The 27,858-nt window shown below is 47.7% G+C and overlaps 54 non-coding genes across 54 annotated transcripts; all 54 read left to right on the top strand.

The window, feature by feature from the left end:
- The first annotated feature begins 569 nt into the window (after window positions 1–569).
- Trnak-cuu lies at window positions 570–642 on the top strand. Its single transcript has one exon. It is a non-coding gene; the product is annotated as a tRNA-Lys (tRNA).
- A 321-nt stretch (window positions 643–963) lies between these two features.
- Trnat-agu lies at window positions 964–1,035 on the top strand. The gene has a single exon. It is a non-coding gene; the product is annotated as a tRNA-Thr (tRNA).
- A 542-nt stretch (window positions 1,036–1,577) lies between these two features.
- Trnar-ucg lies at window positions 1,578–1,650 on the top strand. The gene has a single exon. It is a non-coding gene; the product is annotated as a tRNA-Arg (tRNA).
- Window positions 1,651–2,088: 438 nt separating this feature from the next.
- On the top strand, window positions 2,089–2,161 carry Trnak-cuu. The gene has a single exon. It is a non-coding gene; the product is annotated as a tRNA-Lys (tRNA).
- Window positions 2,162–2,482: 321 nt separating this feature from the next.
- Trnat-agu lies at window positions 2,483–2,554 on the top strand. Its single transcript has one exon. It is a non-coding gene; the product is annotated as a tRNA-Thr (tRNA).
- Window positions 2,555–3,096: 542 nt separating this feature from the next.
- On the top strand, window positions 3,097–3,169 carry Trnar-ucg. Its single transcript has one exon. It is a non-coding gene; the product is annotated as a tRNA-Arg (tRNA).
- Window positions 3,170–3,607: 438 nt separating this feature from the next.
- Trnak-cuu lies at window positions 3,608–3,680 on the top strand. Its single transcript has one exon. It is a non-coding gene; the product is annotated as a tRNA-Lys (tRNA).
- A 321-nt stretch (window positions 3,681–4,001) lies between these two features.
- On the top strand, window positions 4,002–4,073 carry Trnat-agu. Its single transcript has one exon. It is a non-coding gene; the product is annotated as a tRNA-Thr (tRNA).
- Window positions 4,074–4,618: 545 nt separating this feature from the next.
- Trnar-ucg lies at window positions 4,619–4,691 on the top strand. The gene has a single exon. It is a non-coding gene; the product is annotated as a tRNA-Arg (tRNA).
- Window positions 4,692–5,129: 438 nt separating this feature from the next.
- Window positions 5,130–5,202, top strand: Trnak-cuu. The gene has a single exon. It is a non-coding gene; the product is annotated as a tRNA-Lys (tRNA).
- A 321-nt stretch (window positions 5,203–5,523) lies between these two features.
- On the top strand, window positions 5,524–5,595 carry Trnat-agu. Its single transcript has one exon. It is a non-coding gene; the product is annotated as a tRNA-Thr (tRNA).
- A 542-nt stretch (window positions 5,596–6,137) lies between these two features.
- Trnar-ucg lies at window positions 6,138–6,210 on the top strand. The gene has a single exon. It is a non-coding gene; the product is annotated as a tRNA-Arg (tRNA).
- A 438-nt stretch (window positions 6,211–6,648) lies between these two features.
- Trnak-cuu lies at window positions 6,649–6,721 on the top strand. The gene has a single exon. It is a non-coding gene; the product is annotated as a tRNA-Lys (tRNA).
- A 321-nt stretch (window positions 6,722–7,042) lies between these two features.
- On the top strand, window positions 7,043–7,114 carry Trnat-agu. Its single transcript has one exon. It is a non-coding gene; the product is annotated as a tRNA-Thr (tRNA).
- A 545-nt stretch (window positions 7,115–7,659) lies between these two features.
- Window positions 7,660–7,732, top strand: Trnar-ucg. Its single transcript has one exon. It is a non-coding gene; the product is annotated as a tRNA-Arg (tRNA).
- Window positions 7,733–8,170: 438 nt separating this feature from the next.
- Trnak-cuu lies at window positions 8,171–8,243 on the top strand. The gene has a single exon. It is a non-coding gene; the product is annotated as a tRNA-Lys (tRNA).
- Window positions 8,244–8,564: 321 nt separating this feature from the next.
- Trnat-agu lies at window positions 8,565–8,636 on the top strand. The gene has a single exon. It is a non-coding gene; the product is annotated as a tRNA-Thr (tRNA).
- A 542-nt stretch (window positions 8,637–9,178) lies between these two features.
- On the top strand, window positions 9,179–9,251 carry Trnar-ucg. The gene has a single exon. It is a non-coding gene; the product is annotated as a tRNA-Arg (tRNA).
- Window positions 9,252–9,689: 438 nt separating this feature from the next.
- On the top strand, window positions 9,690–9,762 carry Trnak-cuu. Its single transcript has one exon. It is a non-coding gene; the product is annotated as a tRNA-Lys (tRNA).
- A 321-nt stretch (window positions 9,763–10,083) lies between these two features.
- Trnat-agu lies at window positions 10,084–10,155 on the top strand. Its single transcript has one exon. It is a non-coding gene; the product is annotated as a tRNA-Thr (tRNA).
- A 542-nt stretch (window positions 10,156–10,697) lies between these two features.
- Trnar-ucg lies at window positions 10,698–10,770 on the top strand. Its single transcript has one exon. It is a non-coding gene; the product is annotated as a tRNA-Arg (tRNA).
- A 438-nt stretch (window positions 10,771–11,208) lies between these two features.
- Window positions 11,209–11,281, top strand: Trnak-cuu. Its single transcript has one exon. It is a non-coding gene; the product is annotated as a tRNA-Lys (tRNA).
- Window positions 11,282–11,602: 321 nt separating this feature from the next.
- Trnat-agu lies at window positions 11,603–11,674 on the top strand. The gene has a single exon. It is a non-coding gene; the product is annotated as a tRNA-Thr (tRNA).
- A 545-nt stretch (window positions 11,675–12,219) lies between these two features.
- Window positions 12,220–12,292, top strand: Trnar-ucg. The gene has a single exon. It is a non-coding gene; the product is annotated as a tRNA-Arg (tRNA).
- A 438-nt stretch (window positions 12,293–12,730) lies between these two features.
- Trnak-cuu lies at window positions 12,731–12,803 on the top strand. The gene has a single exon. It is a non-coding gene; the product is annotated as a tRNA-Lys (tRNA).
- Window positions 12,804–13,124: 321 nt separating this feature from the next.
- Trnat-agu lies at window positions 13,125–13,196 on the top strand. The gene has a single exon. It is a non-coding gene; the product is annotated as a tRNA-Thr (tRNA).
- A 542-nt stretch (window positions 13,197–13,738) lies between these two features.
- Window positions 13,739–13,811, top strand: Trnar-ucg. Its single transcript has one exon. It is a non-coding gene; the product is annotated as a tRNA-Arg (tRNA).
- Window positions 13,812–14,249: 438 nt separating this feature from the next.
- Window positions 14,250–14,322, top strand: Trnak-cuu. Its single transcript has one exon. It is a non-coding gene; the product is annotated as a tRNA-Lys (tRNA).
- A 321-nt stretch (window positions 14,323–14,643) lies between these two features.
- Window positions 14,644–14,715, top strand: Trnat-agu. Its single transcript has one exon. It is a non-coding gene; the product is annotated as a tRNA-Thr (tRNA).
- A 542-nt stretch (window positions 14,716–15,257) lies between these two features.
- On the top strand, window positions 15,258–15,330 carry Trnar-ucg. Its single transcript has one exon. It is a non-coding gene; the product is annotated as a tRNA-Arg (tRNA).
- A 438-nt stretch (window positions 15,331–15,768) lies between these two features.
- Window positions 15,769–15,841, top strand: Trnak-cuu. The gene has a single exon. It is a non-coding gene; the product is annotated as a tRNA-Lys (tRNA).
- Window positions 15,842–16,162: 321 nt separating this feature from the next.
- Window positions 16,163–16,234, top strand: Trnat-agu. The gene has a single exon. It is a non-coding gene; the product is annotated as a tRNA-Thr (tRNA).
- Window positions 16,235–16,776: 542 nt separating this feature from the next.
- Trnar-ucg lies at window positions 16,777–16,849 on the top strand. Its single transcript has one exon. It is a non-coding gene; the product is annotated as a tRNA-Arg (tRNA).
- A 438-nt stretch (window positions 16,850–17,287) lies between these two features.
- Window positions 17,288–17,360, top strand: Trnak-cuu. The gene has a single exon. It is a non-coding gene; the product is annotated as a tRNA-Lys (tRNA).
- A 321-nt stretch (window positions 17,361–17,681) lies between these two features.
- On the top strand, window positions 17,682–17,753 carry Trnat-agu. Its single transcript has one exon. It is a non-coding gene; the product is annotated as a tRNA-Thr (tRNA).
- Window positions 17,754–18,295: 542 nt separating this feature from the next.
- On the top strand, window positions 18,296–18,368 carry Trnar-ucg. The gene has a single exon. It is a non-coding gene; the product is annotated as a tRNA-Arg (tRNA).
- Window positions 18,369–18,806: 438 nt separating this feature from the next.
- On the top strand, window positions 18,807–18,879 carry Trnak-cuu. Its single transcript has one exon. It is a non-coding gene; the product is annotated as a tRNA-Lys (tRNA).
- A 321-nt stretch (window positions 18,880–19,200) lies between these two features.
- Window positions 19,201–19,272, top strand: Trnat-agu. Its single transcript has one exon. It is a non-coding gene; the product is annotated as a tRNA-Thr (tRNA).
- A 542-nt stretch (window positions 19,273–19,814) lies between these two features.
- On the top strand, window positions 19,815–19,887 carry Trnar-ucg. The gene has a single exon. It is a non-coding gene; the product is annotated as a tRNA-Arg (tRNA).
- Window positions 19,888–20,325: 438 nt separating this feature from the next.
- On the top strand, window positions 20,326–20,398 carry Trnak-cuu. Its single transcript has one exon. It is a non-coding gene; the product is annotated as a tRNA-Lys (tRNA).
- Window positions 20,399–20,719: 321 nt separating this feature from the next.
- On the top strand, window positions 20,720–20,791 carry Trnat-agu. The gene has a single exon. It is a non-coding gene; the product is annotated as a tRNA-Thr (tRNA).
- Window positions 20,792–21,333: 542 nt separating this feature from the next.
- On the top strand, window positions 21,334–21,406 carry Trnar-ucg. Its single transcript has one exon. It is a non-coding gene; the product is annotated as a tRNA-Arg (tRNA).
- Window positions 21,407–21,844: 438 nt separating this feature from the next.
- Trnak-cuu lies at window positions 21,845–21,917 on the top strand. Its single transcript has one exon. It is a non-coding gene; the product is annotated as a tRNA-Lys (tRNA).
- Window positions 21,918–22,238: 321 nt separating this feature from the next.
- Window positions 22,239–22,310, top strand: Trnat-agu. The gene has a single exon. It is a non-coding gene; the product is annotated as a tRNA-Thr (tRNA).
- A 542-nt stretch (window positions 22,311–22,852) lies between these two features.
- On the top strand, window positions 22,853–22,925 carry Trnar-ucg. Its single transcript has one exon. It is a non-coding gene; the product is annotated as a tRNA-Arg (tRNA).
- A 438-nt stretch (window positions 22,926–23,363) lies between these two features.
- On the top strand, window positions 23,364–23,436 carry Trnak-cuu. The gene has a single exon. It is a non-coding gene; the product is annotated as a tRNA-Lys (tRNA).
- A 321-nt stretch (window positions 23,437–23,757) lies between these two features.
- On the top strand, window positions 23,758–23,829 carry Trnat-agu. The gene has a single exon. It is a non-coding gene; the product is annotated as a tRNA-Thr (tRNA).
- Window positions 23,830–24,371: 542 nt separating this feature from the next.
- Window positions 24,372–24,444, top strand: Trnar-ucg. The gene has a single exon. It is a non-coding gene; the product is annotated as a tRNA-Arg (tRNA).
- Window positions 24,445–24,882: 438 nt separating this feature from the next.
- Window positions 24,883–24,955, top strand: Trnak-cuu. The gene has a single exon. It is a non-coding gene; the product is annotated as a tRNA-Lys (tRNA).
- Window positions 24,956–25,276: 321 nt separating this feature from the next.
- Window positions 25,277–25,348, top strand: Trnat-agu. Its single transcript has one exon. It is a non-coding gene; the product is annotated as a tRNA-Thr (tRNA).
- A 542-nt stretch (window positions 25,349–25,890) lies between these two features.
- On the top strand, window positions 25,891–25,963 carry Trnar-ucg. Its single transcript has one exon. It is a non-coding gene; the product is annotated as a tRNA-Arg (tRNA).
- Window positions 25,964–26,401: 438 nt separating this feature from the next.
- On the top strand, window positions 26,402–26,474 carry Trnak-cuu. The gene has a single exon. It is a non-coding gene; the product is annotated as a tRNA-Lys (tRNA).
- Window positions 26,475–26,795: 321 nt separating this feature from the next.
- On the top strand, window positions 26,796–26,867 carry Trnat-agu. The gene has a single exon. It is a non-coding gene; the product is annotated as a tRNA-Thr (tRNA).
- A 542-nt stretch (window positions 26,868–27,409) lies between these two features.
- Trnar-ucg lies at window positions 27,410–27,482 on the top strand. Its single transcript has one exon. It is a non-coding gene; the product is annotated as a tRNA-Arg (tRNA).
- The last annotated feature ends 376 nt before the right edge of the window (window positions 27,483–27,858 follow it).

Genomic DNA, 27,858 nt, shown 5'->3' with positions numbered 1-27,858 from the left:
TCATGGAGAGCGCAAGGAGGGCTGTAAGGGGAGAAGGGAGGCCCTAAAAAAAAAAAAAAAAAAAAAAAAAAAATGGATAAGGCGTCGGACTTCGGATCCGAAGATTGCAGGTTCGAATCCTGTCACGGTCGAGTTTTTCCAGTTCTGCAAAAGATGCATGCTGTTTTACTGAGTTGTTTGAGTACTACAAATCTAGTTGAAAGTTGCTGCTGTCCGCTTCCTGGCTGCAAACCGGCGTCTACCTGAAGCTCAAGCAAGACAAAGGGGTTGTGTAGCGAAATTTTCGGCACAGTGCCGATCAGGAGAGATTTTTGGAACTACTGCGTCTGACTCAGGACCCAAGAGCTGCGCCACAGGCGTCTGCGCACAGTCGAGCATGTGTGTTGAATAATGGTGCTGATAGCCACGTATCATTTCAAGTAGATTTGATGCCTTTCGGAAAATTTATTTCATTGAATAGGAATTGTAGCTCATTTGTGGCAGCAGGAAATAAGCTGTAGTCAAAAGGATCTTCCATAGATGGTCGCAGGTCGCATAAGTACTGTATGGCTCGTGACGCGTTGTGTGGAGCCCGGCTAGCTCAGTCGGTAGAGCATGAGACTCTTAATCTCAGGGTCGTGGGTTCGAGCCCCACGCTGGGCGGCGCAAAATTTTGTGTCTACGCGGATGCAACCTGCGCCCCTCTCGTGAGCCTTGCGTAATGAACGTAACGGGTTACGACGATGCCTAGCTTCGTATGAATATCAGAGGAATGGTTTTTGAAGCTGAAAGTAGCTCTGAAATGAAATAAAAGTGTTGTTTTGGAATTTTAGGCGTACATCGATATCGTGTGAGATGTGTAGGAAAGCAGCAGCTGTGCTAACTAAATACAAATAATGGTCGCTAATGCGGTGCGTTTCCAGCTGAAGGGCTCCGATTGACTGGTCCATAAGATTGAAGTACCCGAAATGTGCACTAGGCGGCGCCTCCTTAGCTCAGTGGCAGAGCGCTGGTCTAGTAAACCAGAGGTCGTGAGTTCGATCCTCACAGGAGGCAAAAGAATTTTGTAACAGCCCCTTCTAACGTAGATCTTTCGAAAAAAGCGGTCAAGGATATAAAAAATTATGAATGGGTTCGGTATTTAAGAAATGCTCTCGCAAATGAATAGTGCGAATGGTGCTATTAAAGTAGGCACCAGAAACTGCTGCTTTTGGCAGTCTCCGGAGAATGCCGACGTGGAATACTTAGTTCTTGTGATGTATTTTCTACCCCTGGTAGAGACCCTCGCGGTTGTCGTCGTCGTCGACGCCGCCGCCGCTTTGGTAATAGAGGCAACTCGCCATTGTATGACATAGGGTGAGGCACCTTCTGCAAGCGACTGAGATGGCAGTAAGCAATTGAAGCTGATTTGCAACCTCTTGTTTGATCAGCGTCACAAGGGCTTGAATGTAACTTGCGATGGGACACAGCAAGAAGTAGCGTCGCCTTTTTAGTACTGAAATTGGAGATGGAGAATTGCGTCAAAGATGGGAAATTCATTCCGGCAAGCGTACAAATGGCGACAATGAGGTGTGTGTGGGGAAGCATATTGCGCCAGTGACCGTGTGGCCTAACGGATAAGGCGTCGGACTTCGGATCCGAAGATTGCAGGTTCGAATCCTGTCACGGTCGAGTTTTTCCAGTTCTGCAAAAGATGCATGCTGTTTTACTGAGTTGTTTGAGTACTACAAATCTAGTTGAAAGTTGCTGCTGTCCGCTTCCTGGCTGCAAACCGGCGTCTACCTGAAGCTCAAGCAAGACAAAGGGGTTGTGTAGCGAAATTTTCGGCACAGTGCCGATCAGGAGAGATTTTTGGAACTACTGCGTCTGACTCAGGACCCAAGAGCTGCGCCACAGGCGTCTGCGCACAGTCGAGCATGTGTGTTGAATAATGGTGCTGATAGCCACGTATCATTTCAAGTAGATTTGATGCCTTTCGGAAAATTTATTTCATTGAATAGGAATTGTAGCTCATTTGTGGCAGCAGGAAATAAGCTGTAGTCAAAAGGATCTTCCATAGATGGTCGCAGGTCGCATAAGTACTGTATGGCTCGTGACGCGTTGTGTGGAGCCCGGCTAGCTCAGTCGGTAGAGCATGAGACTCTTAATCTCAGGGTCGTGGGTTCGAGCCCCACGCTGGGCGGCGCAAAATTTTGTGTCTACGCGGATGCAACCTGCGCCCCTCTCGTGAGCCTTGCGTAATGAACGTAACGGGTTACGACGATGCCTAGCTTCGTATGAATATCAGAGGAATGGTTTTTGAAGCTGAAAGTAGCTCTGAAATGAAATAAAAGTGTTGTTTTGGAATTTTAGGCGTACATCGATATCGTGTGAGATGTGTAGGAAAGCAGCAGCTGTGCTAACTAAATACAAATAATGGTCGCTAATGCGGTGCGTTTCCAGCTGAAGGGCTCCGATTGACTGGTCCATAAGATTGAAGTACCCGAAATGTGGACTAGGCGGCGCCTCCTTAGCTCAGTGGCAGAGCGCTGGTCTAGTAAACCAGAGGTCGTGAGTTCGATCCTCACAGGAGGCAAAAGAATTTTGTAACAGCCCCTTCTAACGTAGATCTTTCGAAAAAAGCGGTCAAGGATATAAAAAATTATGAATGGGTTCGGTATTTAAGAAATGCTCTCGCAAATGAATAGTGCGAATGGTGCTATTAAAGTAGGCACCAGAAACTGCTGCTTTTGGCAGTCTCCGGAGAATGCCGACGTGGAATACTTAGTTCTTGTGATGTATTTTCTACCCCTGGTAGAGACCCTCGCGGTTGTCGTCGTCGTCGACGCCGCCGCCGCTTTGGTAATAGAGGCAACTCGCCATTGTATGACATAGGGTGAGGCACCTTCTGCAAGCGACTGAGATGGCAGTAAGCAATTGAAGCTGATTTGCAACCTCTTGTTTGATCAGCGTCACAAGGGCTTGAATGTAACTTGCGATGGGACACAGCAAGAAGTAGCGTCGCCTTTTTAGTACTGAAATTGGAGATGGAGAATTGCGTCAAAGATGGGAAATTCATTCCGGCAAGCGTACAAATGGCGACAATGAGGTGTGTGTGGGGAAGCATATTGCGCCAGTGACCGTGTGGCCTAACGGATAAGGCGTCGGACTTCGGATCCGAAGATTGCAGGTTCGAATCCTGTCACGGTCGAGTTTTTCCAGTTCTGCAAAAGATGCATGCTGTTTTACTGAGTTGTTTGAGTACTACAAATCTAGTTGAAAGTTGCTGCTGTCCGCTTCCTGGCTGCAAACCGGCGTCTACCTGAAGCTCAAGCAAGACAAAGGGGTTGTGTAGCGAAATTTTCGGCACAGTGCCGATCAGGAGAGATTTTTGGAACTACTGCGTCTGACTCAGGACCCAAGAGCTGCGCCACAGGCGTCTGCGCACAGTCGAGCATGTGTGTTGAATAATGGTGCTGATAGCCACGTATCATTTCAAGTAGATTTGATGCCTTTCGGAAAATTTATTTCATTGAATAGGAATTGTAGCTCATTTGTGGCAGCAGGAAATAAGCTGTAGTCAAAAGGATCTTCCATAGATGGTCGCAGGTCGCATAAATACTGTATGGCTCGTGACGCGTTGTGTGGAGCCCGGCTAGCTCAGTCGGTAGAGCATGAGACTCTTAATCTCAGGGTCGTGGGTTCGAGCCCCACGCTGGGCGGCGCAAAATTTTGTGTCTACGCGGATGCAACCTGCGCCCCTCTCGTGAGCCTTGCGTAATGAACGTAACGGTTTACGACGATGCCTAGCTTCGTATGAATATCAGAGGAATGGTTTTTGAAGCTGAAAGTAGCTCTGAAATGAAATAAAAGTGTTGTTTTGGAATTTTAGGCGTACATCGATATCGTGTGAGATGTGTAGGAAAGCAGCAGCTGTGCTAACTAAATACAAATAATGGTCGCTAATGCGGTGCGTTTCCAGCTGAAGGGCTCCGATTGACTGGTCCATAAGATTGAAGTACCCGAAATGTGCACTAGGCGGCGCCTCCTTAGCTCAGTGGCAGAGCGCTGGTCTAGTAAACCAGAGGTCGTGAGTTCGATCCTCACAGGAGGCAAAAGAATTTTGTAACAGCCCCTTCTAACGTAGATCTTTCGAAAAAAGCGGTCAAGGATATAAAAAATTATGAATGGGTTCGGTATTTAAGAAATGCTCTCGCAAATGAATAGTGCGAATGGTGCTATTAAAGTAGGCACCAGAAACTGCTGCCTTTGGCAGTCTCCGGAGAATGCCGACGTGGAATACTTAGTTCTTGTGATGTATTTTCTACCCCTGGTAGAGACCCTCGCGGTTGTCGTCGTCGTCGTCGACGCCGCCGCCGATTTGGTAATAGAGGCAACTCGCCATTGTATGACATAGGGTGAGGCACCTTCTGCAAGCGACTGAGATGGCAGTAAGCAATTGAAGCTGATTTGCAACCTCTTGTTTGATCAGCGTCACAAGGGCTTGAATGTAACTTGCGATGGGACACAGCAAGAAGTAGCGTCGCCTTTTTAGTACTGAAATTGGAGATGGAGAATTGCGTCAAAGATGGGAAATTCATTCCGGCAAGCGTACAAATGGCGACAATGAGGTGTGTGTGGGGAAGCATATTGCGCCAGTGACCGTGTGGCCTAACGGATAAGGCGTCGGACTTCGGATCCGAAGATTGCAGGTTCGAATCCTGTCACGGTCGAGTTTTTCCAGTTCTGCAAAAGATGCATGCTGTTTTACTGAGTTGTTTGAGTACTACAAATCTAGTTGAAAGTTGCTGCTGTCCGCTTCCTGGCTGCAAACCGGCGTCTACCTGAAGCTCAAGCAAGACAAAGGGGTTGTGTAGCGAAATTTTCGGCACAGTGCCGATCAGGAGAGATTTTTGGAACTACTGCGTCTGACTCAGGACCCAAGAGCTGCGCCACAGGCGTCTGCGCACAGTCGAGCATGTGTGTTGAATAATGGTGCTGATAGCCACGTATCATTTCAAGTAGATTTGATGCCTTTCGGAAAATTTATTTCATTGAATAGGAATTGTAGCTCATTTGTGGCAGCAGGAAATAAGCTGTAGTCAAAAGGATCTTCCATAGATGGTCGCAGGTCGCATAAGTACTGTATGGCTCGTGACGCGTTGTGTGGAGCCCGGCTAGCTCAGTCGGTAGAGCATGAGACTCTTAATCTCAGGGTCGTGGGTTCGAGCCCCACGCTGGGCGGCGCAAAATTTTGTGTCTACGCGGATGCAACCTGCGCCCCTCTCGTGAGCCTTGCGTAATGAACGTAACGGGTTACGACGATGCCTAGCTTCGTATGAATATCAGAGGAATGGTTTTTGAAGCTGAAAGTAGCTCTGAAATGAAATAAAAGTGTTGTTTTGGAATTTTAGGCGTACATCGATATCGTGTGAGATGTGTAGGAAAGCAGCAGCTGTGCTAACTAAATACAAATAATGGTCGCTAATGCGGTGCGTTTCCAGCTGAAGGGCTCCGATTGACTGGTCCATAAGATTGAAGTACCCGAAATGTGCACTAGGCGGCGCCTCCTTAGCTCAGTGGCAGAGCGCTGGTCTAGTAAACCAGAGGTCGTGAGTTCGATCCTCACAGGAGGCAAAAGAATTTTGTAACAGCCCCTTCTAACGTAGATCTTTCGAAAAAAGCGGTCAAGGATATAAAAAATTATGAATGGGTTCGGTATTTAAGAAATGCTCTCGCAAATGAATAGTGCGAATGGTGCTATTAAAGTAGGCACCAGAAACTGCTGCTTTTGGCAGTCTCCGGAGAATGCCGACGTGGAATACTTAGTTCTTGTGATGTATTTTCTACCCCTGGTAGAGACCCTCGCGGTTGTCGTCGTCGTCGACGCCGCCGCCGCTTTGGTAATAGAGGCAACTCGCCATTGTATGACATAGGGTGAGGCACCTTCTGCAAGCGACTGAGATGGCAGTAAGCAATTGAAGCTGATTTGCAACCTCTTGTTTGATCAGCGTCACAAGGGCTTGAATGTAACTTGCGATGGGACACAGCAAGAAGTAGCGTCGCCTTTTTAGTACTGAAATTGGAGATGGAGAATTGCGTCAAAGATGGGAAATTCATTCCGGCAAGCGTACAAATGGCGACAATGAGGTGTGTGTGGGGAAGCATATTGCGCCAGTGACCGTGTGGCCTAACGGATAAGGCGTCGGACTTCGGATCCGAAGATTGCAGGTTCGAATCCTGTCACGGTCGAGTTTTTCCAGTTCTGCAAAAGATGCATGCTGTTTTACTGAGTTGTTTGAGTACTACAAATCTAGTTGAAAGTTGCTGCTGTCCGCTTCCTGGCTGCAAACCGGCGTCTACCTGAAGCTCAAGCAAGACAAAGGGGTTGTGTAGCGAAATTTTCGGCACAGTGCCGATCAGGAGAGATTTTTGGAACTACTGCGTCTGACTCAGGACCCAAGAGCTGCGCCACAGGCGTCTGCGCACAGTCGAGCATGTGTGTTGAATAATGGTGCTGATAGCCACGTATCATTTCAAGTAGATTTGATGCCTTTCGGAAAATTTATTTCATTGAATAGGAATTGTAGCTCATTTGTGGCAGCAGGAAATAAGCTGTAGTCAAAAGGATCTTCCATAGATGGTCGCAGGTCGCATAAATACTGTATGGCTCGTGACGCGTTGTGTGGAGCCCGGCTAGCTCAGTCGGTAGAGCATGAGACTCTTAATCTCAGGGTCGTGGGTTCGAGCCCCACGCTGGGCGGCGCAAAATTTTGTGTCTACGCGGATGCAACCTGCGCCCCTCTCGTGAGCCTTGCGTAATGAACGTAACGGTTTACGACGATGCCTAGCTTCGTATGAATATCAGAGGAATGGTTTTTGAAGCTGAAAGTAGCTCTGAAATGAAATAAAAGTGTTGTTTTGGAATTTTAGGCGTACATCGATATCGTGTGAGATGTGTAGGAAAGCAGCAGCTGTGCTAACTAAATACAAATAATGGTCGCTAATGCGGTGCGTTTCCAGCTGAAGGGCTCCGATTGACTGGTCCATAAGATTGAAGTACCCGAAATGTGCACTAGGCGGCGCCTCCTTAGCTCAGTGGCAGAGCGCTGGTCTAGTAAACCAGAGGTCGTGAGTTCGATCCTCACAGGAGGCAAAAGAATTTTGTAACAGCCCCTTCTAACGTAGATCTTTCGAAAAAAGCGGTCAAGGATATAAAAAATTATGAATGGGTTCGGTATTTAAGAAATGCTCTCGCAAATGAATAGTGCGAATGGTGCTATTAAAGTAGGCACCAGAAACTGCTGCCTTTGGCAGTCTCCGGAGAATGCCGACGTGGAATACTTAGTTCTTGTGATGTATTTTCTACCCCTGGTAGAGACCCTCGCGGTTGTCGTCGTCGTCGTCGACGCCGCCGCCGATTTGGTAATAGAGGCAACTCGCCATTGTATGACATAGGGTGAGGCACCTTCTGCAAGCGACTGAGATGGCAGTAAGCAATTGAAGCTGATTTGCAACCTCTTGTTTGATCAGCGTCACAAGGGCTTGAATGTAACTTGCGATGGGACACAGCAAGAAGTAGCGTCGCCTTTTTAGTACTGAAATTGGAGATGGAGAATTGCGTCAAAGATGGGAAATTCATTCCGGCAAGCGTACAAATGGCGACAATGAGGTGTGTGTGGGGAAGCATATTGCGCCAGTGACCGTGTGGCCTAATGGATAAGGCGTCGGACTTCGGATCCGAAGATTGCAGGTTCGAATCCTGTCACGGTCGAGTTTTTCCAGTTCTGCAAAAGATGCATGCTGTTTTACTGAGTTGTTTGAGTACTACAAATCTAGTTGAAAGTTGCTGCTGTCCGCTTCCTGGCTGCAAACCGGCGTCTACCTGAAGCTCAAGCAAGACAAAGGGGTTGTGTAGCGAAATTTTCGGCACAGTGCCGATCAGGAGAGATTTTTGGAACTACTGCGTCTGACTCAGGACCCAAGAGCTGCGCCACAGGCGTCTGCGCACAGTCGAGCATGTGTGTTGAATAATGGTGCTGATAGCCACGTATCATTTCAAGTAGATTTGATGCCTTTCGGAAAATTTATTTCATTGAATAGGAATTGTAGCTCATTTGTGGCAGCAGGAAATAAGCTGTAGTCAAAAGGATCTTCCATAGATGGTCGCAGGTCGCATAAGTACTGTATGGCTCGTGACGCGTTGTGTGGAGCCCGGCTAGCTCAGTCGGTAGAGCATGAGACTCTTAATCTCAGGGTCGTGGGTTCGAGCCCCACGCTGGGCGGCGCAAAATTTTGTGTCTACGCGGATGCAACCTGCGCCCCTCTCGTGAGCCTTGCGTAATGAACGTAACGGGTTACGACGATGCCTAGCTTCGTATGAATATCAGAGGAATGGTTTTTGAAGCTGAAAGTAGCTCTGAAATGAAATAAAAGTGTTGTTTTGGAATTTTAGGCGTACATCGATATCGTGTGAGATGTGTAGGAAAGCAGCAGCTGTGCTAACTAAATACAAATAATGGTCGCTAATGCGGTGCGTTTCCAGCTGAAGGGCTCCGATTGACTGGTCCATAAGATTGAAGTACCCGAAATGTGCACTAGGCGGCGCCTCCTTAGCTCAGTGGCAGAGCGCTGGTCTAGTAAACCAGAGGTCGTGAGTTCGATCCTCACAGGAGGCAAAAGAATTTTGTAACAGCCCCTTCTAACGTAGATCTTTCGAAAAAAGCGGTCAAGGATATAAAAAATTATGAATGGGTTCGGTATTTAAGAAATGCTCTCGCAAATGAATAGTGCGAATGGTGCTATTAAAGTAGGCACCAGAAACTGCTGCTTTTGGCAGTCTCCGGAGAATGCCGACGTGGAATACTTAGTTCTTGTGATGTATTTTCTACCCCTGGTAGAGACCCTCGCGGTTGTCGTCGTCGTCGGCGCCGCCGCCGCTTTGGTAATAGAGGCAACTCGCCATTGTATGACATAGGGTGAGGCACCTTCTGCAAGCGACTGAGATGGCAGTAAGCAATTGAAGCTGATTTGCAACCTCTTGTTTGATCAGCGTCACAAGGGCTTGAATGTAACTTGCGATGGGACACAGCAAGAAGTAGCGTCGCCTTTTTAGTACTGAAATTGGAGATGGAGAATTGCGTCAAAGATGGGAAATTCATTCCGGCAAGCGTACAAATGGCGACAATGAGGTGTGTGTGGGGAAGCATATTGCGCCAGTGACCGTGTGGCCTAATGGATAAGGCGTCGGACTTCGGATCCGAAGATTGCAGGTTCGAATCCTGTCACGGTCGAGTTTTTCCAGTTCTGCAAAAGATGCATGCTGTTTTACTGAGTTGTTTGAGTACTACAAATCTAGTTGAAAGTTGCTGCTGTCCGCTTCCTGGCTGCAAACCGGCGTCTACCTGAAGCTCAAGCAAGACAAAGGGGTTGTGTAGCGAAATTTTCGGCACAGTGCCGATCAGGAGAGATTTTTGGAACTACTGCGTCTGACTCAGGACCCAAGAGCTGCGCCACAGGCGTCTGCGCACAGTCGAGCATGTGTGTTGAATAATGGTGCTGATAGCCACGTATCATTTCAAGTAGATTTGATGCCTTTCGGAAAATTTATTTCATTGAATAGGAATTGTAGCTCATTTGTGGCAGCAGGAAATAAGCTGTAGTCAAAAGGATCTTCCATAGATGGTCGCAGGTCGCATAAGTACTGTATGGCTCGTGACGCGTTGTGTGGAGCCCGGCTAGCTCAGTCGGTAGAGCATGAGACTCTTAATCTCAGGGTCGTGGGTTCGAGCCCCACGCTGGGCGGCGCAAAATTTTGTGTCTACGCGGATGCAACCTGCGCCCCTCTCGTGAGCCTTGCGTAATGAACGTAACGGGTTACGACGATGCCTAGCTTCGTATGAATATCAGAGGAATGGTTTTTGAAGCTGAAAGTAGCTCTGAAATGAAATAAAAGTGTTGTTTTGGAATTTTAGGCGTACATCGATATCGTGTGAGATGTGTAGGAAAGCAGCAGCTGTGCTAACTAAATACAAATAATGGTCGCTAATGCGGTGCGTTTCCAGCTGAAGGGCTCCGATTGACTGGTCCATAAGATTGAAGTACCCGAAATGTGCACTAGGCGGCGCCTCCTTAGCTCAGTGGCAGAGCGCTGGTCTAGTAAACCAGAGGTCGTGAGTTCGATCCTCACAGGAGGCAAAAGAATTTTGTAACAGCCCCTTCTAACGTAGATCTTTCGAAAAAAGCGGTCAAGGATATAAAAAATTATGAATGGGTTCGGTATTTAAGAAATGCTCTCGCAAATGAATAGTGCGAATGGTGCTATTAAAGTAGGCACCAGAAACTGCTGCTTTTGGCAGTCTCCGGAGAATGCCGACGTGGAATACTTAGTTCTTGTGATGTATTTTCTACCCCTGGTAGAGACCCTCGCGGTTGTCGTCGTCGTCGACGCCGCCGCCGCTTTGGTAATAGAGGCAACTCGCCATTGTATGACATAGGGTGAGGCACCTTCTGCAAGCGACTGAGATGGCAGTAAGCAATTGAAGCTGATTTGCAACCTCTTGTTTGATCAGCGTCACAAGGGCTTGAATGTAACTTGCGATGGGACACAGCAAGAAGTAGCGTCGCCTTTTTAGTACTGAAATTGGAGATGGAGAATTGCGTCAAAGATGGGAAATTCATTCCGGCAAGCGTACAAATGGCGACAATGAGGTGTGTGTGGGGAAGCATATTGCGCCAGTGACCGTGTGGCCTAATGGATAAGGCGTCGGACTTCGGATCCGAAGATTGCAGGTTCGAATCCTGTCACGGTCGAGTTTTTCCAGTTCTGCAAAAGATGCATGCTGTTTTACTGAGTTGTTTGAGTACTACAAATCTAGTTGAAAGTTGCTGCTGTCCGCTTCCTGGCTGCAAACCGGCGTCTACCTGAAGCTCAAGCAAGACAAAGGGGTTGTGTAGCGAAATTTTCGGCACAGTGCCGATCAGGAGAGATTTTTGGAACTACTGCGTCTGACTCAGGACCCAAGAGCTGCGCCACAGGCGTCTGCGCACAGTCGAGCATGTGTGTTGAATAATGGTGCTGATAGCCACGTATCATTTCAAGTAGATTTGATGCCTTTCGGAAAATTTATTTCATTGAATAGGAATTGTAGCTCATTTGTGGCAGCAGGAAATAAGCTGTAGTCAAAAGGATCTTCCATAGATGGTCGCAGGTCGCATAAATACTGTATGGCTCGTGACGCGTTGTGTGGAGCCCGGCTAGCTCAGTCGGTAGAGCATGAGACTCTTAATCTCAGGGTCGTGGGTTCGAGCCCCACGCTGGGCGGCGCAAAATTTTGTGTCTACGCGGATGCAACCTGCGCCCCTCTCGTGAGCCTTGCGTAATGAACGTAACGGTTTACGACGATGCCTAGCTTCGTATGAATATCAGAGGAATGGTTTTTGAAGCTGAAAGTAGCTCTGAAATGAAATAAAAGTGTTGTTTTGGAATTTTAGGCGTACATCGATATCGTGTGAGATGTGTAGGAAAGCAGCAGCTGTGCTAACTAAATACAAATAATGGTCGCTAATGCGGTGCGTTTCCAGCTGAAGGGCTCCGATTGACTGGTCCATAAGATTGAAGTACCCGAAATGTGCACTAGGCGGCGCCTCCTTAGCTCAGTGGCAGAGCGCTGGTCTAGTAAACCAGAGGTCGTGAGTTCGATCCTCACAGGAGGCAAAAGAATTTTGTAACAGCCCCTTCTAACGTAGATCTTTCGAAAAAAGCGGTCAAGGATATAAAAAATTATGAATGGGTTCGGTATTTAAGAAATGCTCTCGCAAATGAATAGTGCGAATGGTGCTATTAAAGTAGGCACCAGAAACTGCTGCCTTTGGCAGTCTCCGGAGAATGCCGACGTGGAATACTTAGTTCTTGTGATGTATTTTCTACCCCTGGTAGAGACCCTCGCGGTTGTCGTCGTCGTCGTCGACGCCGCCGCCGATTTGGTAATAGAGGCAACTCGCCATTGTATGACATAGGGTGAGGCACCTTCTGCAAGCGACTGAGATGGCAGTAAGCAATTGAAGCTGATTTGCAACCTCTTGTTTGATCAGCGTCACAAGGGCTTGAATGTAACTTGCGATGGGACACAGCAAGAAGTAGCGTCGCCTTTTTAGTACTGAAATTGGAGATGGAGAATTGCGTCAAAGATGGGAAATTCATTCCGGCAAGCGTACAAATGGCGACAATGAGGTGTGTGTGGGGAAGCATATTGCGCCAGTGACCGTGTGGCCTAATGGATAAGGCGTCGGACTTCGGATCCGAAGATTGCAGGTTCGAATCCTGTCACGGTCGAGTTTTTCCAGTTCTGCAAAAGATGCATGCTGTTTTACTGAGTTGTTTGAGTACTACAAATCTAGTTGAAAGTTGCTGCTGTCCGCTTCCTGGCTGCAAACCGGCGTCTACCTGAAGCTCAAGCAAGACAAAGGGGTTGTGTAGCGAAATTTTCGGCACAGTGCCGATCAGGAGAGATTTTTGGAACTACTGCGTCTGACTCAGGACCCAAGAGCTGCGCCACAGGCGTCTGCGCACAGTCGAGCATGTGTGTTGAATAATGGTGCTGATAGCCACGTATCATTTCAAGTAGATTTGATGCCTTTCGGAAAATTTATTTCATTGAATAGGAATTGTAGCTCATTTGTGGCAGCAGGAAATAAGCTGTAGTCAAAAGGATCTTCCATAGATGGTCGCAGGTCGCATAAGTACTGTATGGCTCGTGACGCGTTGTGTGGAGCCCGGCTAGCTCAGTCGGTAGAGCATGAGACTCTTAATCTCAGGGTCGTGGGTTCGAGCCCCACGCTGGGCGGCGCAAAATTTTGTGTCTACGCGGATGCAACCTGCGCCCCTCTCGTGAGCCTTGCGTAATGAACGTAACGGGTTACGACGATGCCTAGCTTCGTATGAATATCAGAGGAATGGTTTTTGAAGCTGAAAGTAGCTCTGAAATGAAATAAAAGTGTTGTTTTGGAATTTTAGGCGTACATCGATATCGTGTGAGATGTGTAGGAAAGCAGCAGCTGTGCTAACTAAATACAAATAATGGTCGCTAATGCGGTGCGTTTCCAGCTGAAGGGCTCCGATTGACTGGTCCATAAGATTGAAGTACCCGAAATGTGCACTAGGCGGCGCCTCCTTAGCTCAGTGGCAGAGCGCTGGTCTAGTAAACCAGAGGTCGTGAGTTCGATCCTCACAGGAGGCAAAAGAATTTTGTAACAGCCCCTTCTAACGTAGATCTTTCGAAAAAAGCGGTCAAGGATATAAAAAATTATGAATGGGTTCGGTATTTAAGAAATGCTCTCGCAAATGAATAGTGCGAATGGTGCTATTAAAGTAGGCACCAGAAACTGCTGCTTTTGGCAGTCTCCGGAGAATGCCGACGTGGAATACTTAGTTCTTGTGATGTATTTTCTACCCCTGGTAGAGACCCTCGCGGTTGTCGTCGTCGTCGACGCCGCCGCCGCTTTGGTAATAGAGGCAACTCGCCATTGTATGACATAGGGTGAGGCACCTTCTGCAAGCGACTGAGATGGCAGTAAGCAATTGAAGCTGATTTGCAACCTCTTGTTTGATCAGCGTCACAAGGGCTTGAATGTAACTTGCGATGGGACACAGCAAGAAGTAGCGTCGCCTTTTTAGTACTGAAATTGGAGATGGAGAATTGCGTCAAAGATGGGAAATTCATTCCGGCAAGCGTACAAATGGCGACAATGAGGTGTGTGTGGGGAAGCATATTGCGCCAGTGACCGTGTGGCCTAATGGATAAGGCGTCGGACTTCGGATCCGAAGATTGCAGGTTCGAATCCTGTCACGGTCGAGTTTTTCCAGTTCTGCAAAAGATGCATGCTGTTTTACTGAGTTGTTTGAGTACTACAAATCTAGTTGAAAGTTGCTGCTGTCCGCTTCCTGGCTGCAAACCGGCGTCTACCTGAAGCTCAAGCAAGACAAAGGGGTTGTGTAGCGAAATTTTCGGCACAGTGCCGATCAGGAGAGATTTTTGGAACTACTGCGTCTGACTCAGGACCCAAGAGCTGCGCCACAGGCGTCTGCGCACAGTCGAGCATGTGTGTTGAATAATGGTGCTGATAGCCACGTATCATTTCAAGTAGATTTGATGCCTTTCGGAAAATTTATTTCATTGAATAGGAATTGTAGCTCATTTGTGGCAGCAGGAAATAAGCTGTAGTCAAAAGGATCTTCCATAGATGGTCGCAGGTCGCATAAATACTGTATGGCTCGTGACGCGTTGTGTGGAGCCCGGCTAGCTCAGTCGGTAGAGCATGAGACTCTTAATCTCAGGGTCGTGGGTTCGAGCCCCACGCTGGGCGGCGCAAAATTTTGTGTCTACGCGGATGCAACCTGCGCCCCTCTCGTGAGCCTTGCGTAATGAACGTAACGGTTTACGACGATGCCTAACTTCGTATGAATATCAGAGGAATGGTTTTTGAAGCTGAAAGTAGCTCTGAAATGAAATAAAAGTGTTGTTTTGGAATTTTAGGCGTACATCGATATCGTGTGAGATGTGTAGGAAAGCAGCAGCTGTGCTAACTAAATACAAATAATGGTCGCTAATGCGGTGCGTTTCCAGCTGAAGGGCTCCGATTGACTGGTCCATAAGATTGAAGTACCCGAAATGTGCACTAGGCGGCGCCTCCTTAGCTCAGTGGCAGAGCGCTGGTCTAGTAAACCAGAGGTCGTGAGTTCGATCCTCACAGGAGGCAAAAGAATTTTGTAACAGCCCCTTCTAACGTAGATCTTTCGAAAAAAGCGGTCAAGGATATAAAAAATTATGAATGGGTTCGGTATTTAAGAAATGCTCTCGCAAATGAATAGTGCGAATGGTGCTATTAAAGTAGGCACCAGAAACTGCTGCCTTTGACAGTCTCCGGAGAATGCCGACGTGGAATACTTAGTTCTTGTGATGTATTTTCTACCCCTGGTAGAGACCCTCGCGGTTGTCGTCGTCGTCGACGCCGCCGCCGCTTTGGTAATAGAGGCAACTCGCCATTGTATGACATAGGGTGAGGCACCTTCTGCAAGCGACTGAGATGGCAGTAAGCAATTGAAGCTGATTTGCAACCTCTTGTTTGATCAGCGTCACAAGGGCTTGAATGTAACTTGCGATGGGACACAGCAAGAAGTAGCGTCGCCTTTTTAGTACTGAAATTGGAGATGGAGAATTGCGTCAAAGATGGGAAATTCATTCCGGCAAGCGTACAAATGGCGACAATGAGGTGTGTGTGGGGAAGCATATTGCGCCAGTGACCGTGTGGCCTAATGGATAAGGCGTCGGACTTCGGATCCGAAGATTGCAGGTTCGAATCCTGTCACGGTCGAGTTTTTCCAGTTCTGCAAAAGATGCATGCTGTTTTACTGAGTTGTTTGAGTACTACAAATCTAGTTGAAAGTTGCTGCTGTCCGCTTCCTGGCTGCAAACCGGCGTCTACCTGAAGCTCAAGCAAGACAAAGGGGTTGTGTAGCGAAATTTTCGGCACAGTGCCGATCAGGAGAGATTTTTGGAACTACTGCGTCTGACTCAGGACCCAAGAGCTGCGCCACAGGCGTCTGCGCACAGTCGAGCATGTGTGTTGAATAATGGTGCTGATAGCCACGTATCATTTCAAGTAGATTTGATGCCTTTCGGAAAATTTATTTCATTGAATAGGAATTGTAGCTCATTTGTGGCAGCAGGAAATAAGCTGTAGTCAAAAGGATCTTCCATAGATGGTCGCAGGTCGCATAAATACTGTATGGCTCGTGACGCGTTGTGTGGAGCCCGGCTAGCTCAGTCGGTAGAGCATGAGACTCTTAATCTCAGGGTCGTGGGTTCGAGCCCCACGCTGGGCGGCGCAAAATTTTGTGTCTACGCGGATGCAACCTGCGCCCCTCTCGTGAGCCTTGCGTAATGAACGTAACGGGTTACGACGATGCCTAGCTTCGTATGAATATCAGAGGAATGGTTTTTGAAGCTGAAAGTAGCTCTGAAATGAAATAAAAGTGTTGTTTTGGAATTTTAGGCGTACATCGATATCGTGTGAGATGTGTAGGAAAGCAGCAGCTGTGCTAACTAAATACAAATAATGGTCGCTAATGCGGTGCGTTTCCAGCTGAAGGGCTCCGATTGACTGGTCCATAAGATTGAAGTACCCGAAATGTGCACTAGGCGGCGCCTCCTTAGCTCAGTGGCAGAGCGCTGGTCTAGTAAACCAGAGGTCGTGAGTTCGATCCTCACAGGAGGCAAAAGAATTTTGTAACAGCCCCTTCTAACGTAGATCTTTCGAAAAAAGCGGTCAAGGATATAAAAAATTATGAATGGGTTCGGTATTTAAGAAATGCTCTCGCAAATGAATAGTGCGAATGGTGCTATTAAAGTAGGCACCAGAAACTGCTGCTTTTGGCAGTCTCCGGAGAATGCCGACGTGGAATACTTAGTTCTTGTGATGTATTTTCTACCCCTGGTAGAGACCCTCGCGGTTGTCGTCGTCGTCGGCGCCGCCGCCGCTTTGGTAATAGAGGCAACTCGCCATTGTATGACATAGGGTGAGGCACCTTCTGCAAGCGACTGAGATGGCAGTAAGCAATTGAAGCTGATTTGCAACCTCTTGTTTGATCAGCGTCACAAGGGCTTGAATGTAACTTGCGATGGGACACAGCAAGAAGTAGCGTCGCCTTTTTAGTACTGAAATTGGAGATGGAGAATTGCGTCAAAGATGGGAAATTCATTCCGGCAAGCGTACAAATGGCGACAATGAGGTGTGTGTGGGGAAGCATATTGCGCCAGTGACCGTGTGGCCTAATGGATAAGGCGTCGGACTTCGGATCCGAAGATTGCAGGTTCGAATCCTGTCACGGTCGAGTTTTTCCAGTTCTGCAAAAGATGCATGCTGTTTTACTGAGTTGTTTGAGTACTACAAATCTAGTTGAAAGTTGCTGCTGTCCGCTTCCTGGCTGCAAACCGGCGTCTACCTGAAGCTCAAGCAAGACAAAGGGGTTGTGTAGCGAAATTTTCGGCACAGTGCCGATCAGGAGAGATTTTTGGAACTACTGCGTCTGACTCAGGACCCAAGAGCTGCGCCACAGGCGTCTGCGCACAGTCGAGCATGTGTGTTGAATAATGGTGCTGATAGCCACGTATCATTTCAAGTAGATTTGATGCCTTTCGGAAAATTTATTTCATTGAATAGGAATTGTAGCTCATTTGTGGCAGCAGGAAATAAGCTGTAGTCAAAAGGATCTTCCATAGATGGTCGCAGGTCGCATAAATACTGTATGGCTCGTGACGCGTTGTGTGGAGCCCGGCTAGCTCAGTCGGTAGAGCATGAGACTCTTAATCTTAGGGTCGTGGGTTCGAGCCCCACGCTGGGCGGCGCAAAATTTTGTGTCTACGCGGATGCAACCTGCGCCCCTCTCGTGAGCCTTGCGTAATGAACGTAACGGTTTACGACGATGCCTAGCTTCGTATGAATATCAGAGGAATGGTTTTTGAAGCTGAAAGTAGCTCTGAAATGAAATAAAAGTGTTGTTTTGGAATTTTAGGCGTACATCGATATCGTGTGAGATGTGTAGGAAAGCAGCAGCTGTGCTAACTAAATACAAATAATGGTCGCTAATGCGGTGCGTTTCCAGCTGAAGGGCTCCGATTGACTGATCCATAAGATTGAAGTACCCGAAATGTGCACTAGGCGGCGCCTCCTTAGCTCAGTGGCAGAGCGCTGGTCTAGTAAACCAGAGGTCGTGAGTTCGATCCTCACAGGAGGCAAAAGAATTTTGTAACAGCCCCTTCTAACGTAGATCTTTCGAAAAAAGCGGTCAAGGATATAAAAAATTATGAATGGGTTCGGTATTTAAGAAATGCTCTCGCAAATGAATAGTGCGAATGGTGCTATTAAAGTAGGCACCAGAAACTGCTGCTTTTGGCATTCTCCGGAGAATGCCGACGTGGAATACTTAGTTCTTGTGATGTATTTTCTACCCCTGGTAGAGACCCTCGCGGTTGTCGTCGTCGTCGACGCCGCCGCCGATTTGGTAATAGAGGCAACTCGCCATTGTATGACATAGGGTGAGGCACCTTCTGCAAGCGACTGAGATGGCAGTAAGCAATTGAAGCTGATTTGCAACCTCTTGTTTGATCAGCGTCACAAGGGCTTGAATGTAACTTGCGATGGGACACAGCAAGAAGTAGCGTCGCCTTTTTAGTACTGAAATTGGAGATGGAGAATTGCGTCAAAGATGGGAAATTCATTCCGGCAAGCGTACAAATGGCGACAATGAGGTGTGTGTGGGGAAGCATATTGCGCCAGTGACCGTGTGGCCTAATGGATAAGGCCTCGGACTTCGGATCCGAAGATTGCAGGTTCGAATCCTGTCACGGTCGAGTTTTTCCAGTTCTGCAAAAGATGCATGCTGTTTTACTGAGTTGTTTGAGTACTACAAATCTAGTTGAAAGTTGCTGCTGTCCGCTTCCTGGCTGCAAACCGGCGTCTACCTGAAGCTCAAGCAAGACAAAGGGGTTGTGTAGCGAAATTTTCGGCACAGTGCCGATCAGGAGAGATTTTTGGAACTACTGCGTCTGACTCAGGACCCAAGAGCTGCGCCACAGGCGTCTGCGCACAGTCGAGCATGTGTGTTGAATAATGGTGCTGATAGCCACGTATCATTTCAAGTAGATTTGATGCCTTTCGGAAAATTTATTTCATTGAATAGGAATTGTAGCTCATTTGTGGCAGCAGGAAATAAGCTGTAGTCAAAAGGATCTTCCATAGATGGTCGCAGGTCGCATAAGTACTGTATGGCTCGTGACGCGTTGTGTGGAGCCCGGCTAGCTCAGTCGGTAGAGCATGAGACTCTTAATCTCAGGGTCGTGGGTTCGAGCCCCACGCTGGGCGGCGCAAAATTTTGTGTCTACGCGGATGCAACCTGCGCCCCTCTCGTGAGCCTTGCGTAATGAACGTAACGGGTTACGACGATGCCTAGCTTCGTATGAATATCAGAGGAATGGTTTTTGAAGCTGAAAGTAGCTCTGAAATGAAATAAAAGTGTTGTTTTGGAATTTTAGGCGTACATCGATATCGTGTGAGATGTGTAGGAAAGCAGCAGCTGTGCTAACTAAATACAAATAATGGTCGCTAATGCGGTGCGTTTCCAGCTGAAGGGCTCCGATTGACTGGTCCATAAGATTGAAGTACCCGAAATGTGCACTAGGCGGCGCCTCCTTAGCTCAGTGGCAGAGCGCTGGTCTAGTAAACCAGAGGTCGTGAGTTCGATCCTCACAGGAGGCAAAAGAATTTTGTAACAGCCCCTTCTAACGTAGATCTTTCGAAAAAAGCGGTCAAGGATATAAAAAATTATGAATGGGTTCGGTATTTAAGAAATGCTCTCGCAAATGAATAGTGCGAATGGTGCTATTAAAGTAGGCACCAGAAACTGCTGCTTTTGGCAGTCTCCGGAGAATGCCGACGTGGAATACTTAGTTCTTGTGATGTATTTTCTACCCCTGGTAGAGACCCTCGCGGTTGTCGTCGTCGTCGACGCCGCCGCCGCTTTGGTAATAGAGGCAACTCGCCATTGTATGACATAGGGTGAGGCACCTTCTGCAAGCGACTGAGATGGCAGTAAGCAATTGAAGCTGATTTGCAACCTCTTGTTTGATCAGCGTCACAAGGGCTTGAATGTAACTTGCGATGGGACACAGCAAGAAGTAGCGTCGCCTTTTTAGTACTGAAATTGGAGATGGAGAATTGCGTCAAAGATGGGAAATTCATTCCGGCAAGCGTACAAATGGCGACAATGAGGTGTGTGTGGGGAAGCATATTGCGCCAGTGACCGTGTGGCCTAATGGATAAGGCGTCGGACTTCGGATCCGAAGATTGCAGGTTCGAATCCTGTCACGGTCGAGTTTTTCCAGTTCTGCAAAAGATGCATGCTGTTTTACTGAGTTGTTTGAGTACTACAAATCTAGTTGAAAGTTGCTGCTGTCCGCTTCCTGGCTGCAAACCGGCGTCTACCTGAAGCTCAAGCAAGACAAAGGGGTTGTGTAGCGAAATTTTCGGCACAGTGCCGATCAGGAGAGATTTTTGGAACTACTGCGTCTGACTCAGGACCCAAGAGCTGCGCCACAGGCGTCTGCGCACAGTCGAGCATGTGTGTTGAATAATGGTGCTGATAGCCACGTATCATTTCAAGTAGATTTGATGCCTTTCGGAAAATTTATTTCATTGAATAGGAATTGTAGCTCATTTGTGGCAGCAGGAAATAAGCTGTAGTCAAAAGGATCTTCCATAGATGGTCGCAGGTCGCATAAATACTGTATGGCTCGTGACGCGTTGTGTGGAGCCCGGCTAGCTCAGTCGGTAGAGCATGAGACTCTTAATCTCAGGGTCGTGGGTTCGAGCCCCACGCTGGGCGGCGCAAAATTTTGTGTCTACGCGGATGCAACCTGCGCCCCTCTCGTGAGCCTTGCGTAATGAACGTAACGGGTTACGACGATGCCTAGCTTCGTATGAATATCAGAGGAATGGTTTTTGAAGCTGAAAGTAGCTCTGAAATGAAATAAAAGTGTTGTTTTGGAATTTTAGGCGTACATCGATATCGTGTGAGATGTGTAGGAAAGCAGCAGCTGTGCTAACTAAATACAAATAATGGTCGCTAATGCGGTGCGTTTCCAGCTGAAGGGCTCCGATTGACTGGTCCATAAGATTGAAGTACCCGAAATGTGCACTAGGCGGCGCCTCCTTAGCTCAGTGGCAGAGCGCTGGTCTAGTAAACCAGAGGTCGTGAGTTCGATCCTCACAGGAGGCAAAAGAATTTTGTAACAGCCCCTTCTAACGTAGATCTTTCGAAAAAAGCGGTCAAGGATATAAAAAATTATGAATGGGTTCGGTATTTAAGAAATGCTCTCGCAAATGAATAGTGCGAATGGTGCTATTAAAGTAGGCACCAGAAACTGCTGCTTTTGGCAGTCTCCGGAGAATGCCGACGTGGAATACTTAGTTCTTGTGATGTATTTTCTACCCCTGGTAGAGACCCTCGCGGTTGTCGTCGTCGTCGGCGCCGCCGCCGCTTTGGTAATAGAGGCAACTCGCCATTGTATGACATAGGGTGAGGCACCTTCTGCAAGCGACTGAGATGGCAGTAAGCAATTGAAGCTGATTTGCAACCTCTTGTTTGATCAGCGTCACAAGGGCTTGAATGTAACTTGCGATGGGACACAGCAAGAAGTAGCGTCGCCTTTTTAGTACTGAAATTGGAGATGGAGAATTGCGTCAAAGATGGGAAATTCATTCCGGCAAGCGTACAAATGGCGACAATGAGGTGTGTGTGGGGAAGCATATTGCGCCAGTGACCGTGTGGCCTAATGGATAAGGCGTCGGACTTCGGATCCGAAGATTGCAGGTTCGAATCCTGTCACGGTCGAGTTTTTCCAGTTCTGCAAAAGATGCATGCTGTTTTACTGAGTTGTTTGAGTACTACAAATCTAGTTGAAAGTTGCTGCTGTCCGCTTCCTGGCTGCAAACCGGCGTCTACCTGAAGCTCAAGCAAGACAAAGGGGTTGTGTAGCGAAATTTTCGGCACAGTGCCGATCAGGAGAGATTTTTGGAACTACTGCGTCTGACTCAGGACCCAAGAGCTGCGCCACAGGCGTCTGCGCACAGTCGAGCATGTGTGTTGAATAATGGTGCTGATAGCCACGTATCATTTCAAGTAGATTTGATGCCTTTCGGAAAATTTATTTCATTGAATAGGAATTGTAGCTCATTTGTGGCAGCAGGAAATAAGCTGTAGTCAAAAGGATCTTCCATAGATGGTCGCAGGTCGCATAAATACTGTATGGCTCGTGACGCGTTGTGTGGAGCCCGGCTAGCTCAGTCGGTAGAGCATGAGACTCTTAATCTCAGGGTCGTGGGTTCGAGCCCCACGCTGGGCGGCGCAAAATTTTGTGTCTACGCGGATGCAACCTGCGCCCCTCTCGTGAGCCTTGCGTAATGAACGTAACGGGTTACGACGATGCCTAGCTTCGTATGAATATCAGAGGAATGGTTTTTGAAGCTGAAAGTAGCTCTGAAATGAAATAAAAGTGTTGTTTTGGAATTTTAGGCGTACATCGATATCGTGTGAGATGTGTAGGAAAGCAGCAGCTGTGCTAACTAAATACAAATAATGGTCGCTAATGCGGTGCGTTTCCAGCTGAAGGGCTCCGATTGACTGGTCCATAAGATTGAAGTACCCGAAATGTGCACTAGGCGGCGCCTCCTTAGCTCAGTGGCAGAGCGCTGGTCTAGTAAACCAGAGGTCGTGAGTTCGATCCTCACAGGAGGCAAAAGAATTTTGTAACAGCCCCTTCTAACGTAGATCTTTCGAAAAAAGCGGTCAAGGATATAAAAAATTATGAATGGGTTCGGTATTTAAGAAATGCTCTCGCAAATGAATAGTGCGAATGGTGCTATTAAAGTAGGCACCAGAAACTGCTGCTTTTGGCAGTCTCCGGAGAATGCCGACGTGGAATACTTAGTTCTTGTGATGTATTTTCTACCCCTGGTAGAGACCCTCGCGGTTGTCGTCGTCGTCGGCGCCGCCGCCGCTTTGGTAATAGAGGCAACTCGCCATTGTATGACATAGGGTGAGGCACCTTCTGCAAGCGACTGAGATGGCAGTAAGCAATTGAAGCTGATTTGCAACCTCTTGTTTGATCAGCGTCACAAGGGCTTGAATGTAACTTGCGATGGGACACAGCAAGAAGTAGCGTCGCCTTTTTAGTACTGAAATTGGAGATGGAGAATTGCGTCAAAGATGGGAAATTCATTCCGGCAAGCGTACAAATGGCGACAATGAGGTGTGTGTGGGGAAGCATATTGCGCCAGTGACCGTGTGGCCTAATGGATAAGGCGTCGGACTTCGGATCCGAAGATTGCAGGTTCGAATCCTGTCACGGTCGAGTTTTTCCAGTTCTGCAAAAGATGCATGCTGTTTTACTGAGTTGTTTGAGTACTACAAATCTAGTTGAAAGTTGCTGCTGTCCGCTTCCTGGCTGCAAACCGGCGTCTACCTGAAGCTCAAGCAAGACAAAGGGGTTGTGTAGCGAAATTTTCGGCACAGTGCCGATCAGGAGAGATTTTTGGAACTACTGCGTCTGACTCAGGACCCAAGAGCTGCGCCACAGGCGTCTGCGCACAGTCGAGCATGTGTGTTGAATAATGGTGCTGATAGCCACGTATCATTTCAAGTAGATTTGATGCCTTTCGGAAAATTTATTTCATTGAATAGGAATTGTAGCTCATTTGTGGCAGCAGGAAATAAGCTGTAGTCAAAAGGATCTTCCATAGATGGTCGCAGGTCGCATAAATACTGTATGGCTCGTGACGCGTTGTGTGGAGCCCGGCTAGCTCAGTCGGTAGAGCATGAGACTCTTAATCTTAGGGTCGTGGGTTCGAGCCCCACGCTGGGCGGCGCAAAATTTTGTGTCTACGCGGATGCAACCTGCGCCCCTCTCGTGAGCCTTGCGTAATGAACGTAACGGTTTACGACGATGCCTAGCTTCGTATGAATATCAGAGGAATGGTTTTTGAAGCTGAAAGTAGCTCTGAAATGAAATAAAAGTGTTGTTTTGGAATTTTAGGCGTACATCGATATCGTGTGAGATGTGTAGGAAAGCAGCAGCTGTGCTAACTAAATACAAATAATGGTCGCTAATGCGGTGCGTTTCCAGCTGAAGGGCTCCGATTGACTGATCCATAAGATTGAAGTACCCGAAATGTGCACTAGGCGGCGCCTCCTTAGCTCAGTGGCAGAGCGCTGGTCTAGTAAACCAGAGGTCGTGAGTTCGATCCTCACAGGAGGCAAAAGAATTTTGTAACAGCCCCTTCTAACGTAGATCTTTCGAAAAAAGCGGTCAAGGATATAAAAAATTATGAATGGGTTCGGTATTTAAGAAATGCTCTCGCAAATGAATAGTGCGAATGGTGCTATTAAAGTAGGCACCAGAAACTGCTGCTTTTGGCATTCTCCGGAGAATGCCGACGTGGAATACTTAGTTCTTGTGATGTATTTTCTACCCCTGGTAGAGACCCTCGCGGTTGTCGTCGTCGTCGACGCCGCCGCCGATTTGGTAATAGAGGCAACTCGCCATTGTATGACATAGGGTGAGGCACCTTCTGCAAGCGACTGAGATGGCAGTAAGCAATTGAAGCTGATTTGCAACCTCTTGTTTGATCAGCGTCACAAGGGCTTGAATGTAACTTGCGATGGGACACAGCAAGAAGTAGCGTCGCCTTTTTAGTACTGAAATTGGAGATGGAGAATTGCGTCAAAGATGGGAAATTCATTCCGGCAAGCGTACAAATGGCGACAATGAGGTGTGTGTGGGGAAGCATATTGCGCCAGTGACCGTGTGGCCTAATGGATAAGGCCTCGGACTTCGGATCCGAAGATTGCAGGTTCGAATCCTGTCACGGTCGAGTTTTTCCAGTTCTGCAAAAGATGCATGCTGTTTTACTGAGTTGTTTGAGTACTACAAATCTAGTTGAAAGTTGCTGCTGTCCGCTTCCTGGCTGCAAACCGGCGTCTACCTGAAGCTCAAGCAAGACAAAGGGGTTGTGTAGCGAAATTTTCGGCACAGTGCCGATCAGGAGAGATTTTTGGAACTACTGCGTCTGACTCAGGACCCAAGAGCTGCGCCACAGGCGTCTGCGCACAGTCGAGCATGTGTGTTGAATAATGGTGCTGATAGCCACGTATCATTTCAAGTAGATTTGATGCCTTTCGGAAAATTTATTTCATTGAATAGGAATTGTAGCTCATTTGTGGCAGCAGGAAATAAGCTGTAGTCAAAAGGATCTTCCATAGATGGTCGCAGGTCGCATAAGTACTGTATGGCTCGTGACGCGTTGTGTGGAGCCCGGCTAGCTCAGTCGGTAGAGCATGAGACTCTTAATCTCAGGGTCGTGGGTTCGAGCCCCACGCTGGGCGGCGCAAAATTTTGTGTCTACGCGGATGCAACCTGCGCCCCTCTCGTGAGCCTTGCGTAATGAACGTAACGGGTTACGACGATGCCTAGCTTCGTATGAATATCAGAGGAATGGTTTTTGAAGCTGAAAGTAGCTCTGAAATGAAATAAAAGTGTTGTTTTGGAATTTTAGGCGTACATCGATATCGTGTGAGATGTGTAGGAAAGCAGCAGCTGTGCTAACTAAATACAAATAATGGTCGCTAATGCGGTGCGTTTCCAGCTGAAGGGCTCCGATTGACTGGTCCATAAGATTGAAGTACCCGAAATGTGCACTAGGCGGCGCCTCCTTAGCTCAGTGGCAGAGCGCTGGTCTAGTAAACCAGAGGTCGTGAGTTCGATCCTCACAGGAGGCAAAAGAATTTTGTAACAGCCCCTTCTAACGTAGATCTTTCGAAAAAAGCGGTCAAGGATATAAAAAATTATGAATGGGTTCGGTATTTAAGAAATGCTCTCGCAAATGAATAGTGCGAATGGTGCTATTAAAGTAGGCACCAGAAACTGCTGCTTTTGGCAGTCTCCGGAGAATGCCGACGTGGAATACTTAGTTCTTGTGATGTATTTTCTACCCCTGGTAGAGACCCTCGCGGTTGTCGTCGTCGTCGACGCCGCCGCCGCTTTGGTAATAGAGGCAACTCGCCATTGTATGACATAGGGTGAGGCACCTTCTGCAAGCGACTGAGATGGCAGTAAGCAATTGAAGCTGATTTGCAACCTCTTGTTTGATCAGCGTCACAAGGGCTTGAATGTAACTTGCGATGGGACACAGCAAGAAGTAGCGTCGCCTTTTTAGTACTGAAATTGGAGATGGAGAATTGCGTCAAAGATGGGAAATTCATTCCGGCAAGCGTACAAATGGCGACAATGAGGTGTGTGTGGGGAAGCATATTGCGCCAGTGACCGTGTGGCCTAATGGATAAGGCGTCGGACTTCGGATCCGAAGATTGCAGGTTCGAATCCTGTCACGGTCGAGTTTTTCCAGTTCTGCAAAAGATGCATGCTGTTTTACTGAGTTGTTTGAGTACTACAAATCTAGTTGAAAGTTGCTGCTGTCCGCTTCCTGGCTGCAAACCGGCGTCTACCTGAAGCTCAAGCAAGACAAAGGGGTTGTGTAGCGAAATTTTCGGCACAGTGCCGATCAGGAGAGATTTTTGGAACTACTGCGTCTGACTCAGGACCCAAGAGCTGCGCCACAGGCGTCTGCGCACAGTCGAGCATGTGTGTTGAATAATGGTGCTGATAGCCACGTATCATTTCAAGTAGATTTGATGCCTTTCGGAAAATTTATTTCATTGAATAGGAATTGTAGCTCATTTGTGGCAGCAGGAAATAAGCTGTAGTCAAAAGGATCTTCCATAGATGGTCGCAGGTCGCATAAATACTGTATGGCTCGTGACGCGTTGTGTGGAGCCCGGCTAGCTCAGTCGGTAGAGCATGAGACTCTTAATCTCAGGGTCGTGGGTTCGAGCCCCACGCTGGGCGGCGCAAAATTTTGTGTCTACGCGGATGCAACCTGCGCCCCTCTCGTGAGCCTTGCGTAATGAACGTAACGGGTTACGACGATGCCTAGCTTCGTATGAATATCAGAGGAATGGTTTTTGAAGCTGAAAGTAGCTCTGAAATGAAATAAAAGTGTTGTTTTGGAATTTTAGGCGTACATCGATATCGTGTGAGATGTGTAGGAAAGCAGCAGCTGTGCTAACTAAATACAAATAATGGTCGCTAATGCGGTGCGTTTCCAGCTGAAGGGCTCCGATTGACTGGTCCATAAGATTGAAGTACCCGAAATGTGCACTAGGCGGCGCCTCCTTAGCTCAGTGGCAGAGCGCTGGTCTAGTAAACCAGAGGTCGTGAGTTCGATCCTCACAGGAGGCAAAAGAATTTTGTAACAGCCCCTTCTAACGTAGATCTTTCGAAAAAAGCGGTCAAGGATATAAAAAATTATGAATGGGTTCGGTATTTAAGAAATGCTCTCGCAAATGAATAGTGCGAATGGTGCTATTAAAGTAGGCACCAGAAACTGCTGCTTTTGGCAGTCTCCGGAGAATGCCGACGTGGAATACTTAGTTCTTGTGATGTATTTTCTACCCGTGGTAGAGACCCTCGCGGTTGTCGTCGTCGTCGGCGCCGCCGCCGCTTTGGTAATAGAGGCAACTCGCCATTGTATGACATAGGGTGAGGCACCTTCTGCAAGCGACTGAGATGGCAGTAAGCAATTGAAGCTGATTTGCAACCTCTTGTTTGATCAGCGTCACAAGGGCTTGAATGTAACTTGCGATGGGACACAGCAAGAAGTAGCGTCGCCTTTTTAGTACTGAAATTGGAGATGGAGAATTGCGTCAAAGATGGGAAATTCATTCCGGCAAGCGTACAAATGGCGACAATGAGGTGTGTGTGGGGAAGCATATTGCGCCAGTGACCGTGTGGCCTAATGGATAAGGCGTCGGACTTCGGATCCGAAGATTGCAGGTTCGAATCCTGTCACGGTCGAGTTTTTCCAGTTCTGCAAAAGATGCATGCTGTTTTACTGAGTTGTTTGAGTACTACAAATCTAGTTGAAAGTTGCTGCTGTCCGCTTCCTGGCTGCAAACCGGCGTCTACCTGAAGCTCAAGCAAGACAAAGGGGTTGTGTAGCGAAATTTTCGGCACAGTGCCGATCAGGAGAGATTTTTGGAACTACTGCGTCTGACTCAGGACCCAAGAGCTGCGCCACAGGCGTCTGCGCACAGTCGAGCATGTGTGTTGAATAATGGTGCTGATAGCCACGTATCATTTCAAGTAGATTTGATGCCTTTCGGAAAATTTATTTCATTGAATAGGAATTGTAGCTCATTTGTGGCAGCAGGAAATAAGCTGTAGTCAAAAG

This window comes from Schistocerca piceifrons, unplaced genomic scaffold (assembly GCF_021461385.2).
Source record: "Schistocerca piceifrons isolate TAMUIC-IGC-003096 unplaced genomic scaffold, iqSchPice1.1 HiC_scaffold_1772, whole genome shotgun sequence".
NCBI classification, from domain to species: Eukaryota; Metazoa; Arthropoda; class Insecta; order Orthoptera; family Acrididae; genus Schistocerca; species Schistocerca piceifrons.
Note: the sequence above shows the minus strand (reverse complement) of the source record. Positions and strands in the feature narration are given on the sequence as shown.